Here is a 19,971-nt window from a genome sequence, read left to right as displayed (position 1 = left end):
GACATGGTCCGTCCACTTTCCGCCATCCTTCGAGCCAGTCGTGTGCCTCTCCAGGAGATTAAAGAAAACAGGTTTTCCCGTCAGCTACAACTCGGAGCTTCGCTGGAAAGATCATCGAATAGGGCAGGCCCTTATCCCGCAGTTCTTTTTTAACTTCTAGGAAGGTCCGCCGCCTCCGTGAGACTGCTGCCGTGTAATCGGGAAAGAAGGATACCGCCGAGTTCAGAATGCGTATTGGGGGAGACATCCTGGCAGCCTGTAATATTGCATCTCGGTCCCGGAAATTGAATAGTCATGCCAGCACTGGTCTGGGGGGTGCTCCCGGTTTCGGCCTTCCTCCCGGGACTCTGTGCGCCCGCTCCACAGAGAAGAAATTGGAGAGGCCCTTCGGCTGCAGTCTGGTCTTAATAAGATCCTCAACGTAGAGGCCCATGGCTGGGGCACCCTCGCTTTCCGGAATACCGAGAATTCGGACGTTGTTTCTGCGACTTATTTTCGGTTTCGAGCCTGAACACCGTCTTCTGCAGTGCTGACGTGTCCGTCGCCAATGTTTTAGTGACCTGTTCTACTCCTGCGACTCTGGTTGTCATTTTTTGAAAATCAGCCCTCAACAATGAAACGTCCGTTGATATTGTGCCAACTGTAGCTTGGACTTGCGTGAGGGCCGCCATTATATATTCTAGGGTCACTTTACTGGCGCCGTCGCCATCTGCGGTTTTGCCAGGAGGGTTCTTGCCATCGGGAAGCGGCAGAAAATCCTTTCCGTAGGCATGTTTGTCGAGCCTGGCCTGGGTGGTCTGCGCTCGTGGGGTTCCGCCCGTCATGGCGACCGCCAAGGCCGGTAGTAAATGGCCACACGCTGCAGTGTCCTTATCGCCGGTGTAGTAATGCCCTCAGGTCAGCCAGGCGCTCTCCACAGGTGGGGTTTTCGAGGAATTATGGCAGGGGGGGAAGAGGGGGGTGTGTGGGGCTTAACACACCAGTCCGACACCCCCGGGCGTCCCACCCAGGTCTCAGCTGCGGGGATCAGGGATACTCTTGCCTTCTTACATTTGTCCCCCTCGTCCCCAACTCCTGGCTGCTGTCGTCAGGGTCTCCCCCGCGGGGCCGGAAGTGATCTATGGGGGCGCATCCCACCTTTGATGTGCAATTCGGCAACACCAGTCGGGACCCCGAAAATCGAGTCCCCGGCTTCGCGTTGGCAACTAGGCCGCACTCCTTCACAGTTAGGGCCGGGAGGATCCGGTGCACCGTGTTGAGGGGCCGCGCCACCGCTCTTGTTGCGCAGCAGACCCCTTCTTGCGTGCCCAGTCCGTTTTTTGCACCGCAGCCTGGATCGCCTCCTCTCCCTCCCGGTGCGCTCTGGGCCCTGTCATTAATTTAGTTCCCGGCGATGGTGCGGAGGATAGGCCTTGATATTACTTCTGACTCGTAACACAGGCATCCGGTACTGGATTGATTCCGGAGCTGCACCGGCGGCTACTGCCTGGTCCTCGGCCCCAGCGTGTGGCTCTGGGGGACTGCAGTTACACGAATAAATTTCCAGATTGTTGTATAGCTCCTATATATCCTTATATCGTGTTAAGTTAGCATAGGTACATTTCGGATTTAAACGCCATTTTTCCTTTCTTGCAACTTCTGCACACGACCCTTAATTGTTGACTTAGCTTTCAACCTAGTGGTTTGCCGTGGTGTATGTGAGAATAATATGTTATTGCTCTGATATCAGTTTTGTTTAATAAACCATGTCTGCACGGAGAGTGCTGAGGTTTCAGGAGCAACACGATATGGAATTGTTATGAGGTCTGATCTCCACGCCTTCATAGTCATAACACAAGTGCAGCCTTTGCCAACTTGGGCTTGAGGCGGGATTGATATTGCTTTGCACGAGAATTGTTAACACACTTGATGCGGTGCACATGCAGAGAGAGCTGGTGTATGCTGATGTGATTCCTTCATGCTAGGACACTAAGGTATGGGCCCGCCCTAAAACAACCCAAAGAGACCTTCTTAGATAATAATATAATATATGTGTTAGGGAGGGTGAGATATAAGTGTTGTTAACTCTTATTCATTACAGCATGTTAACATGCTGTCACCATTCGCTTTTTATGTCTTAGTAACTATGCTGATAATTTTGCTACTGATAATAAGTATACTTGTATTATCAAAGATACTGCGCCTGAGAAGACGGCATTAGTAAATAAACATTTCAAATGCACAAGTGTCTTCTTTACTCCATGTTCTGGTTTGTAATGATAATATAACGAAAGAGTGTTCATGAGTCCCACGTACCCTGAGGTACTGTAAGTTCATGTTCTGGTTTGTCTAAACATTGGGTGTTTGATATGTCCAATGAGACACTGTAGCTAGCTCGGTAAGGGGTGAGTTGGTTGCTAAGGTAAGTTTTGGGACACCCTAATTTGCCGAGGTTCCACTCCTCTGTGCACAGTTCTGTGTGAGTACAGAAACCCTGCAACATGGCGCCCAACGGTTTCGGTGGTCTTATATCATGACACTCGAGTAGTTTATCGTTCATGCCTTAACCCCTTCACGTCCGTTTCCGGAAAACGGGGTGTCGGTGAAACCTACCTATTTTTTGAAATAGGTCTTTATTCAAGCTTGATTCTTTCTTAAACGGTTTCTTTGAATTACTACCCAGTTGTGCTACAAAGTATTCTTTGTGTTTTCTTATTTCCAATTCTGTAATGGCGGCAGCGGTGGCTATTGCGCAGCATAGTCGCGTAGCGGTACGCAACCATCTTCAGACGTACCAAGTCCCAGTAGATGGGATGGCTGTGATTTTCTTGGTATGTGCAGATCCGGCGTTTCCTTACGAGTTGTTTTACTCTTGGGTTACGTTTCCGGCTGTGGACGCTAATTCTGGTTTGTTCCACTCCTACACCGCCTCAGATGTCCCTGCTGAATATACGCCGTACAGGGCATTGGAAATACCTATTGATCATTGGCAGCATCGAGTTTGGTTTGATGGCGCCCTCCCCCACTCTATGTCCCCTGCGAGGTTAGGCCCACTCTCAATTCCAGGTACTAATTGGCCTGCGTTGGGTGGCTTTACCCCGCACCCGAATCACGGGGCTTGCACCCTGGCTGAAATTCGCAGGCTGCATGTAGTTTCCATTTCCGTGATTCGTGCTTTAGTGCAATACATCGGTCGACATCTTCCTGGTGGTCCCCAGGGGGGTGCGGCCGCTCCCATGGAACGAGGCGGTATGCGTCTCAATCCAGTGATGGTAAATTCGGTTTTTGGTGCGCGTCCGGTTGACAACGATGACTTCCCATTCTGGCTAGCAGAGAAGTTTGATCAACTGGAGGCGGTTTTTCCGAATTCTACTCCTGCTGATAAACATAGAATGTTAACGATTACTCTACCGAAGGATATTACTCCTGAACTTGCTGACTGTGACAGCTGGGGAAAAACATTTGCGGCAGTTTATACAAGGTGTTTCGGCACCCCGTCTATGACTGCCCTGCCTGAAATCGTTAGACGTGTTCAGAATGATCACGGTCCAGAGGCAGCGGTTGAATTGGGTATGCGCCTGTGTGGTTCTTTTGAGATTGTAAGTGATCTCATTCTCTCCAATGTTAAAGGAGATGCAGTTAACTTTCAGGTGTCGAATGCTTTGGCTGCTCTGCCCGATGCCGACAAACCCCGCCAGTTAGCAAAAATTGTGGTGGCCGCTTATAAAACGATTGGCCGCACAAGTAGGGGTCTGAAATATTTTCCAGTGAAGGAGAAAAAACAACCACAGGGACAATCTGCAGTGACAGATGCCCAGCCCAAGTCCAAGAAACAAAATTGGCCTAAAAAACAGACACAGGGGAAGCAGACAACGCAGACTCAGGGTACTTTTCCTGCAATACGAGCTCCTGCGCCACCCGAAAAAGTTTATGATTTGCGCGACCGCGCGATGATTAAATCGCCTGATCGTTTTCAGGGTTCTGATCAACGCTCTCCTCGTTCCTTTCAGGACACATCGGCCCCGAAGACCGGTGGAGGAGGAGGGGGTGGACGTGGACGTGGTGGCCAACAAGGACGTGGCCAGTCCCGCCAGACGGACGGCGCAGTGAAGCAGGAGGATTCTACGCCTAGGCGTCCGCAGTTTGCGAAAAAGAAAGTCGCAGCCTTAACAGCGCATCGATATGCCACAGATAGTGAGAACGCGGCTTCGGAATCTGACGTGGGCTCTGACCTTGCTGGACAGCGCGGCGGAGATAACCATAGTCAGAGAGGCGCTGCGTCCACTACTGAGGGTGACAGCGACTGATGTCTACGTTGTGATAGAAACGGCGGATTCGAGACTTGCTCCCCCTGAAAGACTATATGAAATTGTCCTGTTAATTGAAGGTGACATACAGCGTACCGTTAAAGGTGTATTTTGGGAGAATCTGTCTTCTACATATGATATTTTACTTTCGGAGGCTGACTGGCCCCCACCTTTTGTGCTCGCGGCGCCGCGAGGGGAGGAGGTAATCCTACCCAGTTTCGCGAACACTGTCTCGAAAGAGCATGCGCAGCATTTTGCAGAAGAGTGGGCTCGGGCTCTCGCGCCGGCTCTGTACCGTAACCAATGTGGTTGGGATAAATTGTCGCCTTGCCACGAAATTCCGTTGCGGTCTCAGCCGCAGCCTCAACCTCAATATCCCATTCGGCGTGAAGCAAAATCTTCCGTCGCGGAAATCCTTGAACAATTGGAATATCAGGGAGTTATTGAAACGTGTGTGTCACCGATGAATAATCCCCTTTTTCCTGTGAATAAACCTGACGGATCATATCGTTTGGTTTTGGATTACCGGCATTTAAACTCGCATTGCCGTAACTGTGCAGTACAGAATACCCACGGCTCTGCCCTAGTGGATAGTCTCGTGCGTAAGCGTTTCAAGACAACGCTTGACATATCCAATGGTTTTTATGCCCACAGATTGGACAGCTTTAGCTCCCAATGGACCAGTTTTACAAGCGCTGGAGTCCAAAAGCAATTCCGGCGTCTTCCAATGGGCTACAAGAATAGTCCTGGTGTATTTACCGCTCGAATTGTCTCTATTCTGGAGGCACTCGACCCTGATGCTTTTTCGTATGTGGATGACATATATCTCACAGACGAGGATATTTGGGAGCATCTGTGTCGAGTAAATTCTCTTGTTTGCAACTTCGCAGACATGGGTTACAAATTCAACTTTGCAAAATCGCACATTGCTGAACACACAGTGTTGTTTTTGGGCTATGAGCTCAACAATGAAGGTAGAGGTTTGGCTCCTCACTTCTTGGAGAAGTGCGCACAATTGCGCGCACCAACAACTCTGAAAAAATTACAATCCTTACTGGGCTTTTTGAATTTCGGCAGAACTTACATTCCGGAATATGCCCAGCGTATCAAGCCTTTGTATGCTTTGATACAACCAACTTTCTCAAAATCATGCTGGCTGCCTGAGCATTCAGCCATTTTGCAATCCTTGCAGGCTGATCTGCTCGCTTCTAAATATTTACTGACTCGTGATAACCACACCAACCTGGTCATAAGAATAATTCCTGGGACGGTGGGTTTCACTTACCTCACTTTTAATGAAGGTGACACAGTACCTATTGCTTACAAGTCACACTTGTACACCTCGGCTGAGATGCGGTTTCCCACCATAGAAAAGGTTTTAACTGCTGTACAGATGGCTATTCTAAAGGAACGAGCTCTGTCACAGGGGAAACGCATGCTAGTGGTAACACCCTGTCCTCATTTGGAGGCAGTCACGAAAGCGAGTGTACCAAATTCAAAAGCTTTGCACCCTCGGTGGATTCAGTGGGCTGCGTCATTGTCATCCTCGGATGTCATGTTTATTTTTGACGCTTCCTTACGGTCGCAGGAGTACTTGCAGTATGAATTCGTTCATCCTGCTCCTCTGGCGATGCGACCTTTGGAGGACTTCCATTGCGTCATTTACACTGATGGGTCGGCGCAGGTTGCGCATGGCTCTAAACATGCCTACGTTTCCGCATGCGCCATTGTGGTCGGTGCTATGTTGAATGATGAGTTCGTTTCCAGGGAGGTACACACGTTGCCCCTGGGCGATTGCACCGCACAATTGGCAGAGCTTCGTGCTCTCTTACTAGCTTTGGAGTACGCAGATCCAAGTGTTACTACTCTAATTGTAAGTGATTCTTACTACTGTGTCCAGTCTTACAATGAAAACTTGTTCTTTTGGATTCAAAATGATTTTCATGATTCCAAGGGTAGCACAATAAAACATAAAATGATCTGGGTTCGAGTGGCAGAGCTTAAGGCTATGTTGCCACTCGTTTATGTGATTCATACTCTCGGTCATCAGCGCGTGGGAGTTCACGCTGTTGGCAACTCGCTTGCTGATGAAGCAGCGAAATCAGCAGTATCTACATACTTAGTTGCAGCAGTTACTAGGTCGAAAACCAAGATTGATAGCGACATCTTGGCAGCGATTGCTGCCTCTGAGAAGGGAAGTAAACATCCTTCGGGATTCCCTTCGAAGTATAAATACCACTTAAGTCCCGAAAAGGTTCCTTTTGTGACAATACCTGATGTTGGGGAAAGGCTGATTCCCAACTCTGATCGCAGAACCGACTTGATTACAGCGGCTCATGAAGGTGTGGCGTCTGCGCATGCGGGCGTCTCAGCCACTGTAACGCAACTACAACAACGTTTCTGGTGGCGGGGACTGTACAAACAGACGCGTGATTATGTCCTTCTTTGTGACATATGCCAGCAGATTAAACCTTCAACTGCTACGCGTCCGCCTCAGACTCAGTTGTACATTTCTAATAAACCACTAGGCTGTGTTTATTTAGATCACTGCGGTCCATTTTCATCTGATACTGCGTATGAATACATCTTAGTAGCAGTTGACTCATGCACACGCTTTGTGTGGTTATGGCCACATCGCAGCGCTGATTCCCGGACTGTCATCAGAGATTTGCGTATCTTTATAGGGATTTTTGCCTGTGGTACCTTCCATTCGGATCAGGGTCCGGCTTTCGCCTCTAAGGCGTATAAGGATGCCATGACTTCGATGGGGGTCCAAGTCAAGTTTTCGTCACCCTACAGACCCGAGGGTAATAGTGTAGTTGAACGAATGAACCGTGATTTAAAGCAATCTTTGACAGCCCGAGTTATAGGCACTGGCAGAAATTGGCTGGCTCACCTCTATGGCGTGCAGCGTGCTCTTAATAATCTCCCTAGAAGGTCTCTGGGTGGGCGGACCCCATACGAAATGCTCTTTGGCATCAAGATGTTCGTCCCTGACCTTGACGGTCTAGACTCGGTGGTTCGCGCCACTTCCTTTGACGCAGATGAACATTGCAATGTTTTACAGAATCTACAAAAGACGAGAGACACTCTTGCAAAGGAACATTTGCCCTCCACATCGGATGATGCGTTGCAGATCCCGGTAGTTGGCTGGCTACCCCAAGTTGGAGAACTGGTTCGAGAGAAGATCGACAACAAGAAAGAGTTTGGTCCCTCCTATCGAGCTCCGGTCCCAGTGCTTGGAGTGAAGGGCACAAGAACAGTCATTTTACCACCACTTCCAGGTCGTAAGGAAAACAGGTTTATTTCTATTGACAATGTCAAGATACACAGAGTGGCCGATTCTTCTTAGCATGACACCGGCTGTTTCCTGTCCTTCCGTTGTGAGAAATTCAATTATGCCCACTGCTTCTAATAATGAACCTGAGGTGGCCATCGATTTACCTGCTGTTTCCACTCCATTATTGACTACTTTACCAGGAACTAACCTTGATGAGACAGACTATACATACCCCACTGATTTGTCCATGCCTGACCTGCAAGCTCGTTTAGCCACGGAATCCAGATTTTCATTTGACTCTGCTTCCCTTGCCTCGAAAAAACCCTCTAAAATTGCGTTATATGCTAGCCTGTTTAAAAAACATTTTTTGATACCTCCTTGGATATACATTTGGCTGGTCCTTTTTTCAGTTTACCTTTTTATGTCAATTGGTTTTGTGTTTTATTTTTTTCGGATTATGAATGGACACTATGTCGAGGAGAGAACTTGCATTACTCATTTGAATGGAACTTTGGCCCCACTTTCCTCTTCACATTCTACACACAGATTAAAAAGAGACTTGACTTTGGTTAACATCACAGCGTGGCCTGTTCTGGATGGAATCGCGTGGGATGCAGTTCGTTTTCAGATTCATGGTCCAACGGAAGTCGTTAATGTCCCTAATGTACTAAGAGTTAATATGGGGGATGTGGTGAAACAAAACATTCGTTCTGATGATTGGGATGTTAATGCTGTGGAAAGTTTGTTTTCTGATTTGAAATATTATGCTGCTTTTGATGCTGAGGATTTATATTTAGAATCTGCTAATTATGGTGAATTGTTCTGTTACCAACATTATGGCAATCACTTCTTACACAAGACATCTTCCCGAAGGGATGCGGTTAATTTTACTCAGTGGGAACATTGCCCAGCACCAACACAAGGGAGTTCAGAAACGTTTCTTAAAAAGTATACTTATTTCACTGACTTTAATCAGTCCAATCCGGAGTCCTTTTATTTTAAATTTCACAAACAGCCACTGTCCAAGGTTCGACTTACAAATACAAAATTGTTATATTCAAAGGCCTTCCTGGATCAATTAGTTACTGGAGGGTATGAGTTATGGAAGGATACCATAGACCTTAAATCGGTTTGGGGCTCAAGGGCCTGGCAGGTACAAGGCACTGAGGCTTTGCACCGTGCATGTCTCATCCCAAATCATATGTGGTTTTTAAATGAAACCATTTCCCAGACCACGTGCTTTGGATTGGCTACATCTAAAAGGTTAAACACCCCGTCTTTCCCGGAGTTGGAGGAATATGAGAATTGGAGTAATTTTACTAAATTGTCCATTAGAGATATACAGGCTCTGCTTCTGAATTCCTCCTTTAACATTTCCAGTATGACTCCCAAGGGTTGGCTGCTTTGGCACCGTAGTGCTGATTCTTGTCAAAAAAGATTTTTAAATATAACTGACGGGTTTAAGACTGTTAGATCTGATCCCCGTTTTGATTTGAGTCATACTGTCACCTCTTACTCTGTTGGCAAGTTGTGTCAAGCTTGGCTGAAACATTCAACTTTACCTGCGGTTAAGTATCACCTTTCCAAACTGAATGCAGACGTGGATTTGAATGATTTCATTAAGGGCCCAGCTAGTGGCAGGTCGAAAAGGTGGTTATATGGTGTTTACAATGAAATTTGGAAACTCTCACAGATTGAGGCTGCTTCACGCCTTAGGGCTATTGATCAGGCAAATCTTGAGAAAGTGCTTGCAGTGGTTGACAATAGCATTAACGTGCTTTCCTCTAGAATTTACACATTAGATAATATTGTGTCGTCTGTTGTTGATATTGTGCATGATGAAGTGTCTGTATTATACCATGGTCAAAATCAATTACGTTCAATCATGCAGTTTGCATGGACACTACAGACTCTAAAAATGGGTAAAGTTCCCTGGGGATACATGAACGTTTCCTCTTTATTTGCACCATTTAATTTGACAGACAAACTACGCTTGCTTTCAATGCGTGATGCTTCCTTTTCTATGCTCCATATTGAAAGATTGGAATCTTTACCTTTTTCTGTGGCAGAGACCACTGCTGCTACGTGGCTTATCCACGGTTTAATAACGCTGCCTTTTGCTTTATATAAGTTTTCAAATTGTATGAAATATGTGCCAATAGGTCGTTTTGAACCCTTAGGTAGCGGTTTTCTTCATGAGGTCTGGTCACTCCCATACACATACAGATGTTTCAAGGATGAACAAGAGGTTTATCTAACAGGGGATGAGTGTACTGAGACGCCAGATCATTCTTTAATGTGCAGACACATACAGTTACACGGTTCATGTAACAAGGACCGACCGAATATGGCTTGCGTTTTACAGGGCACGCCAGTTCCTGCTATCATCCCCACATTTAAATTGTTAGAGAATGGTAGTTATTTAATGCTCAATAATGAAAACTGCTGTGGTTTAATTAAAGGTATAGCTTTCATAGTAACGGTTAGTGAGCGAGTTATTTGCTGCAGAAATGTTCTTTATCCTCCCACACGTGAACATAGGGAGTCTTCCATTTGGCCACAGATACCGACCTTGGGAGCAGAATTCAGCGGCATGGCTAGAATAAGAGCTCTATTGTCCCAGAAAGAGGTGGCCTTGAGCTCGGCCCGTGAAACTTTCGTGCTTCACATTGCTAACACCCGCACGGAGGTTCAGGCTCTTTTAAACACTGATTTGCCCTTGCATTTCGGAGCCATGGTCCGTTCTATCTTTAACGCATCCTCCACAACGGGCCTAGCACATTTTTTTAAAGTTGTTAGCGGTGGTCTCGTGACTTCCTTTGAGAAGATTTTTGGAGTCATCCCTGCTTTCTTCCATTCTATTTTTTCATCCTTGTTTGGAGGGTTCCCGTTTTTGCTTGCATTAGCGGCTGGCGCATTGGTGGTTTTCTGCCTTTTTAAATATGGATGCCCTTCCTGTGCAAGGCCACGCACAGTTACTACTGACGCGGTTTCGCAACCGCATGTTTGATTATTATGGCACACTGCCGTTGGCGACTCTAAGCACGGCGTTTGGATTATCTTTTCGGTTCTCCTATTTCACCTGTGTCCAGCCTGTATTTCACTGCCTGACCTGTGATTTCCTTTGGGCCATTGATTTGTGTCTCTGCGGACCAATATCTTCTGACGTCGATTTTGATCAACTGATGAGTCCTATCATTGCTCACGAGTTGGTTTGTTCTGACGAAAGGATTATGGCCTTGGCGGTGGCACATGGACTAATGGGTCCCTGGGATGTGTTGTCGGCAGCGCAAAATTTCTTGGAACGGAGTTTTCTTGACAACCCACCGAGCTGTCCTCTGATGGTTATAGAGGATGCGGTGCTGGAAGATCACGTATGTTCCTTTCATCTTTTAAATTGGATGGCTGAACTGTTTTCGGATGAGGACAGTGACTTCCTCCTGGAGGCTGTTGCAGCTTACTTTTCATATACAGTCTTATCATAGACACTGCCTCAGATTGACATGCTGATTGATAGCATTTCCTTGATTTTATTGACTGTTGGTCGAGACATTTTTTTTTTGCTTGCCTATTGGCTTGAGCCACATTATATTTGTGGGCTATTTTTTGGCATTAATTTTTATAATTGAATTTTTATTCATGCTCGTTTATACATGGATTCTGCTCTCATGTGATGGCACTTCTGTTACCTTATTTAGTCCGTTCTCGGATCATGGGGGGGTGTTGTATAGCTCCTATATATCCTTATATCGTGTTAAGTTAGCATAGGTACATTTCGGATTTAAACGCCATTTTTCCTTTCTTGCAACTTCTGCACACGACCCTTAATTGTTGACTTAGCTTTCAACCTAGTGGTTTGCCGTGGTGTATGTGAGAATAATATGTTATTGCTCTGATATCAGTTTTGTTTAATAAACCATGTCTGCACGGAGAGTGCTGAGGTTTCAGGAGCAACACGATATGGAATTGTTATGAGGTCTGATCTCCACGCCTTCATAGTCATAACACAAGTGCAGCCTTTGCCAACTTGGGCTTGAGGCGGGATTGATATTGCTTTGCACGAGAATTGTTAACACACTTGATGCGGTGCACATGCAGAGAGAGCTGGTGTATGCTGATGTGATTCCTTCATGCTAGGACACTAAGGTATGGGCCCGCCCTAAAACAACCCAAAGAGACCTTCTTAGATAATAATATAATATATGTGTTAGGGAGGGTGAGATATAAGTGTTGTTAACTCTTATTCATTACAGCATGTTAACATGCTGTCACCATTCGCTTTTTATGTCTTAGTAACTATGCTGATAATTTTGCTACTGATAATAAGTATACTTGTATTATCAAAGATACTGCGCCTGAGAAGACGGCATTAGTAAATAAACATTTCAAATGCACAAGTGTCTTCTTTACTCCATGTTCTGGTTTGTAATGATAATATAACGAAAGAGTGTTCATGAGTCCCACGTACCCTGAGGTACTGTAAGTTCATGTTCTGGTTTGTCTAAACATTGGGTGTTTGATATGTCCAATGAGACACTGTAGCTAGCTCGGTAAGGGGTGAGTTGGTTGCTAAGGTAAGTTTTGGGACACCCTAATTTGCCGAGGTTCCACTCCTCTGTGCACAGTTCTGTGTGAGTACAGAAACCCTGCAACAAGATAGTTGGGAGAAGCTACATCGCCTCCGGAGCTCCTTCAGGCAGCTGCCATCGTTCACGGCCGCTAGCCACGCCCCCCGGGCCAGGCCAACTTTTGAATGCTATCTTTTATAAACACCAACAAATACATACATACACACACACTTCATTGCAGATGCCCAATAAATCATAATTTAGGAAAACTGGCAGAATTTTAAGGGATGAATGGATGTCACATTATCATATTGTGGATTATTGACGTTTAGTTGGGAGCATAAATGTCAGTTTGATCCCTGAAAGAAAATCCACACAATAATGTGCCCCATGAGCCCTTGAAACATACTGAACTGTGTCTGCTGCAGGGAAAAAGCTCAAAATGCTATGTACACAGGGATCACATGTTTTAAATATGGGTCTATGAATTTGAACAACTTCCCAGGAGCAATATGAACACTCTCAAAAGAAACAATATGTTTGGCCTTGACCACAAATTATCTGTAACCTGTATGTCCCTCCATTAACTTTACATTTGCCTATTAATTTGATAAATTGTAGCAGTACCTAAAACCTAAAAAATAATATGGAGAGGAGAGAATACCCTTCATGAACACCAGGGAAAAAAATTATTATGAACATTAAAGTAGCCTGAATTCTTCAGGTTACAACCTGGATATTATTATTGCATGTGTGCTGTTTAAAGACCTAAAATCATCATGATGAAAGCAGGGCAAAATTATGCACTTTCCCATTTTGAGATCAGTATTGTTATACATTTAAAAAAAGAAAAGAATTGTGGGTTGGAAACTTGCCTTTAACAAAGTATTATACTACCTCCCTGCTTATTTTGGAACACATGAAAGTAATTATTTATATAAAGGTTTGACCATGGGTTGCACAGTGCTGAGCATTAAGGAAAATCATAATCTATCATGAGTTTTAGACATATTTATGCTCAATCTATGTAGAATGATTAGACTTTTGCAACGATTTTGTTGATGATAAATTGGTACCTGCAGTATCTGCTCTTTTTTTACATCTGTCAGGATCTAGCTACTAACACTCAAAGGCCTAAAGACCATATGCAGAGATTACCTAATAATGAAAAAATGGTAACTCATGAGTATCATATAGGAGATAAAGTATGTTTGCCCACTATGAAAGGTACTTCTAGAAAGCTAGGCTCACATTTTTCAAGTTCTTTTCACATTCTAAGATTAATAACTCAAATGCAATTAAATTGCAACTTCCTTCTAGTTGGAAGGTTTGACTAGCATTTGACGCTTCACAAATGAAGCAGTTTGTTAACAGTCATTTCTGTCACAGAAAGACCAGAATCTCTTCTCTGCTTTTGGACATGAGAAATTTAAAATGGCTTAAATGTGTGCATATCAAGTGTCCTTGAAGTAAGCTCTACTTTTTGGTTCACTGGAAAGGAAATTATGTATGAGCTCGCACTTGGAAACAGGTACATCACTTTCATCATCTTTGTTTTTATGTCTTTTTTATAGTCTCACCCTAGAGCTTTGGATGATTTTCTTGGCAGATTTTGTTTCATATGTATAGAACACCTAGTAGGATTTAAAGATTGTTTGCGAGGGTGTGGTATACTGTTATAATGTGCCGAAAATTAACTGCATTCCTTTATATACCTTGCCAAATGAGGACTACAACCATGAGTCTCCACTGATCCAGCTTAGTTGCCGTGAGCAGCGAAATTTGTGGATCCACTATTTTTCCTAGAAGAACTGGTGACAAATAAGTACACTTTTCTGCAGGAGACATGCCTAGTTCTTGAGGACACACTTCTTTGAGTAGTGGAAAAAGTGAAAGATGTTTACAACTAGTGTACTTCTCAGATTTGGAACAGATAAAAGTCGGAAAACAAAACAACATGGGTCTCAATAACAGGAAGTACCAAGTTATTCTATTTATAAGTCTTGCAAATACATACAAGGTATTCTGTTTCCTGACTAACTGGAACTGATGTCAATGCTGACTTCCTATATAAGGGCTCAAAGTCTATCTCTTGCTTTCTTCCCACTGCAGTTATCAGGAAGGTGTTCTCTTCCCTGGCATTCCTCAAACAATGTACCACTTTGTATGTATGCGGAAGGTGCAACATAAAAGTAACTCTCATCCTTAAGATGCCTGATTTATTCTATTTTTTCAATAACTCTGAACAAAAGAATCTCGAAGAAGAAATAGCACATTACAAAATGGAAGAATTTAGCTATCCTGTTAAGAATGGTCAGTAACTCTCTTTAATTATTTTTGGCTTTAAGTTTGGCTTAATTGCACCCAACTTTATAAACGGAAAAAGTGCATAAACTTAATAGAAAAAGTGGGACCCTCAGCATTTGTTGTGCCTTGGTAGGCAATTTCCTCTCTTCAAATTCCTTGTCTCCCAATTAGATACTCTGCCTTTCTTTATGTTAGGCTAATGGCCTAAGACTTAGTAATGGTCCCACATTATTTGAGAAGAAAACACCCCTAGCTTGGCCTCAGTCATTCTTCAGTGTAGAGGGCTCAAATGTTCCACTGGACAAATACTGCGTCCACCACTGCTCAACCCATGTGTCTATTTCCTCTTATGTTTCCTCCGTGTCAGGTTCCTTCTGCTGGCATGATGCTCTCTCTTTCTTTGGCTCCCATCGTTGAGTGCGGGCAGTCTCATTCTCTGTCTATGACTCCACTGAGTTTCTCTCTGCTTCCGCCTGACACATTTCCCTGTCCTCTACAACTTCAGAGCCTGCCCATCCCACACATGTAGGTATACAATAATATGGCAACCTATCTTGAATCCAGACATATTAAAATCTGTCAGACCATTGTGGCTGATATGGGAAATTATAAAACTTCAGCTGCTCAGATGATCCCCTTTTCTTCATTTTCTAGCTTTGTAGCTTTTCCATATAAATTGTGAATTGACTACATTCTAAGCATTAATTAGTTTGCAATGAGGAACTCCACCATGTTTCAGGTATATTCTTGTTGAAGTGTTTGCACTCTCATTCTAATGTTTAATCAATCAGTCTGTTGCCATAGATACATTTACCATCACACATAATCAGGCACCAGCATCTTCTCTTTTGGAGAATGTTGTTGAATCTGATAGCACTTTCAGGTAGAGTCCCATAGATATTCTTATAAAGCCTGCTAAGATTTTGAATGCTGGTGATGTAAGATGTTGCAATGTCCCGCGGGCTTGGCCTCAATCAGGTGGTCATTAAACCAGATCAAACTATTGAATATATCCTCCTTAATCCTTTCTCCTTAGGGTGCCTAGTTCACAGTCTCTCTGCCCTTATCCTCCTAGATCACCTGGTCAGTGGTTAGGAAGTGTTTTAGTCACACACGTTAGATATTTCTTGACAAAAATCTGAAAACTATGCTGTTGTTGTGTAGTACCTGCGAGGTGGACTTTCATATCAAAACTTGCAACGAATCTTTTACAGGGACTAAGCAAGGGTTTAACTTATGTGCTCACGAGTTACAAGCATGACACAGTTTGAAAGTACTTGCAAGAAAAATTTAAGTAAAATATCCATTACTATAAAAAATACTTATGAAATACTGGTACAAGTTGGTTTCAGAAAACTGGAGAAAAAAAGCCAGCGACAGTACTTAATCACATACAAAGTGTTGGCAAGCTCCTGTGCATGTGTTTAACTGCGGTAAAGGTAAGGAATTCTGCAAAACATTGGTAGATAAATAAAAAGCAACTCTTCAAGGCAATGCTTGCCTCATAAAGCCTTTTCCCATGTCAAATGCTAATGGTCGTTGACACCAACAACTATGCCCTTCTGCTTCATGATGTCTGGGGATGTGAGGGTCATCATTGCGTGATTCTGATCTTTCCTGAGAGCTCAATCTGAGGTGGTCACCTTATTTGTTTTTCACCACAGCACAGAGTGCCTCTGGGTTACTCCCACTCCCCTAGTTTTCAGTGTGAACTGACCCGCTGGCTTGTCTCATCTGGTTCCATCTCTCTGAGTTACACATTTATGCTGAGGATACCAAATCTTCCTCAAGTTAGGGCTATGTAAGTGCATTAGCATGTTTATTAGAACAATGTCTGAGAGAAGCTGGTTGGTTACATGGCCACAGGCTCAAAGTAAACAGAGAAAAAGCATACAAAAAAGCAGAGGTAATGATGATTCGTGAGGGGAAGAATCTGTGAGGCCATACCTATTAGCTAGTTAAGATCAGAATTTGTCACACTCGAGTCAAAGTGATAATTGCTTTGGTTTTAATATCAATGCTGGTTTTCCTCTTCAGCCACCATTTCATGTTGTAACTTCATATTGTGTTTATTACTCAGGCCTATAAAGGAAACGCTTCCATGCCCCTCCCTTGACCGTAGATCCCTGTAGGTTACTGCTACCATGTGATCAAGATTGAATTATGACAGTGCCCTATTAATGGTGCAACTTCATGCTTCACTTTCTGAGTCTAAATATGAACACCTTTCTTTTTTGGGTGCGGCATCATCCCGTGGTACACAAGTGACCACGGGCCATCACCAGCTATTGAATCCAGCAACCTGACATAAACGTCTCACTTCATCTTCTAATAGCCTTGGACTTTTATTAATAAAATACAAACAAAATCAAGTTATTATTGGTTGCACACAGACAGTCACTCAGTCAGCATGCAAGCACAACCCTACAACACAGAAAGGATGTTACCAAAAACGTTGTAGTATTTCAACATCTTCCTTTTTTTGGGGGAAGTTTTAGGAAGAGATACATCCTTAGGCTCTGTCCCTCTCAGTTCGTGAAAGATATTAGCTATGAGCTGTGGTGGATAATCATGGGACAGGTATAATGACATTGTTTGAGTAATATCCTGATTGCTTTGTGTGCTTTGAAAATTGAAAAAGAAACCACTCTAAAAGTGCTGATAGACAGCTGCATGCTATACATGACTATAACTAGATAAAGCCTAAACTTAGCACCCTAATCACAAAAGTGCATTTCCATGTGTAGATTTAATCTTCTGTAAAAGTACTCTTACACTTGGGTGTTAGTCCACACTTTTTCGCTATACACCATTTCTGAGTGTAGAGCAGCCTTACCTGTCTTCACCTCGTAAGTTCATGGGGTAGAGACATCTCAGATAGATGTAACATTTAAAATGTAGGTGGGCATCTCCCTATGGTAAATTATAGGAGTAAATAATAAAGTTTATGGATTCTCCCAAAAAATATAAACATTTGAACGTAAATTAAAAATAGAAACACTGTAAGTGTTTAAATATTATTTACCTAAAACTAATCAAATATAGTGTTTCAGCACATTATTTAAAAAATGTTGTTGCAAAGAAGATGAATGCTTATACTTCTTAAAAAGTTGTTGCATCTTATCCTTCAACTCAATTATGAAGAGATGGGACTCCCAAAAAGGCAATTAGATTTAGGCAGACTTTCAGGATACACCTGTGTGTAAATCTGTTAGTAGCAATTTGCTTTGAGCTGCCTTAGACCCACCCCCCCTCAGGCATACAGGATGTACAAGACAAAGCAATGAATCCATACAAAAGAAATTCGATATTTTGCACCATCGGCTTCAGAAGTGCAGATCAGTCAGACCCATCCTTCAAAGCTTCTCATCTCGGTCAAAATCAGAGAAAAAAAATAAGAGGATGCCTAGAAAACCAGCCCAGTTATGACACCTACTAGGATGGGCTGGGCTTCTGACAGGAATCAGTGTGTTTTGGCTTTGAGGGAGCTAACTCGCATTTGAAGACTCCCGCCACCTCCTTCATAAATTTACTCTCCGATCTCCTACGACCCAAATTGCAAAACCTTCTGCACACCAATTAGCACAAATTCATTAACAACCTAATATATACGTGCTGTAAATCCCCCCACCCCCAAGTGGTGCATATCTTAGTATGAAAAAATCACAACGACCACAACTTGTGATGTATGGTATGATAACCATGCAGAGTGGTGCATTTCCTAGTAGAAAAGCAATACACTCTGGATCTCATTTATGAGACCTCTTGCGCAGCAGGATAATCATTTTTTGTTACGTTCTGTGGCGCAGAAGCCTGCTCCATATTTAAGAGGCAACACTAAGCCACTTTTTTGGCTCAATGCTGCCTTTTAAATATTGTTCCCTTTAACCCAGTTTTCTACATCAAAGGGGCGTGCAATGGGTTTTGCTGGGAGCTTTGCCAGCAGCATCCATTGATTTTGACACTGCCCCAGATTTACAAGAAATCCTAAATCTGAAGCGCGCCAAAAACTTACAGAGGCACAATGCGGAGAAAAATCTTTATTTTCTCTTTGCTTTTCCTTTTTCTATGTGTGCTGTATTCTGCAGCACACATAGAAAGAGGAAAAATGCCTCTTGTGATTGTTTTTGTGCTGGAAGGTTTCCCTTCCTGCAAAAAACATAATCATCCTTGAAACGCATGAACCCTTGCACCATGGTGCAAAGGGGACTGCAGTGGCGCACATCAGCACATTGTGTGCAGGTGCAGGGGAAAAGGACAAGAATGTGCTGTATCAAATAGATATGGCGCATTCCTGCCCTTTTCTTTTGCGTAGGGCAGCACAGCAGGAAGACCCAGGCCAACCAGAGAACACAGTTTGACAGACCCTCTACCTCACGAAACTGACAGACCTTTATTCTTAAAGAAATTAGTATATCTGCTCCCTGAGGTTTATGAACCAGCAGGGGAGTAAAATTACTTATTTCATGAACTCTCGAGCCCACAAATATTGAGGGATTGCACAAACTTCCAAAATATCAAAATGGCCGCCGGGTAGGGAGCTCTTGTGAGGAGCTCCCGGTGCTGGGGATCCCAGTCGGGCATTATCCCGGTTAGCACCTACCAACACGACGGAACGGAAGGAGAAAGAAGAACGGAACGAAAGAGTAACTGGATCGAGTAACTGGATTGGATTAATGACCCCAGAAATGCCCCGAGCGGACCGCCGATGCTGACACCTTCAACGCTGACTGGTAGACACCGCGGACCACCTTGCCACCAGCTCCGCACTGGACCCAAGGTGGCATAAGAGATGCGCATTGATAGGAGCGGCTGAAACTACAGGAGCCTAGTCCAGACAGCTCAATTACCTCGGTGAGCTGGAAGTGGTCCCCCGCTACAAGGCGGAGGAGGGCACTGGAGCTCGGTTGAAGCTTCAGGAGCCTAGTCCAGACAGCTTGACGACGTCGGAGAGTTGGATGTGGTCCCCCGCTACAAGGCGGAGGAGGGCACTGGAGTTCGGTTGCTGCCATCCCTAGAAGCTCAAAGGCACACACGGATGTTTTGGCGGGCACCCTCGGCAGCACAGGATCGGTGACGCTGAGGAAGGGGTCGGCGTCGGCTGAGCCGGCGCGGGTGAACAAGCGCCCCCCCCCCTCCAAGGAAGGTTCAAGACGGAGCGGTCGGTGTCTGGAGCGGCTTCGGTGTGCCCCGGGATGTGTTTTCAGCAGTGTCTCGACGGAAGACCTCCCCCCCCCGTCGCCGTCCAGTGGTTCGGTGAGTACCGAATGGGGGCATCTGGAGCGGCTCCGGTGCAACAGTGTTAGCCTTTTGGGCGGGAGGCTTCCATGCAGGTCTTTTCACTCTCTGCACGGAATACAGCACACAAAATTATTTAAACCGCCTCAGGGGCGACGCGAAGGGCAACGACCTGCACTCACTTCATATCAAGCATTCATGCAGGCTTTTCTACGCTGTGCCCGGACTTCTATGTGGCTTGTATTTTCGCGGGCTTTTCACTCTCCATTGTTAACCTGGCTGGGGCCATAAA

The sequence above is a fragment of the Lissotriton helveticus genome, chromosome 2_2, assembly GCF_964261635.1.
Source record: "Lissotriton helveticus chromosome 2_2, aLisHel1.1, whole genome shotgun sequence".
In the NCBI taxonomy this organism is placed as follows: Eukaryota; Metazoa; Chordata; class Amphibia; order Caudata; family Salamandridae; genus Lissotriton; species Lissotriton helveticus.
This window is presented reverse-complemented; position numbering follows the sequence as displayed.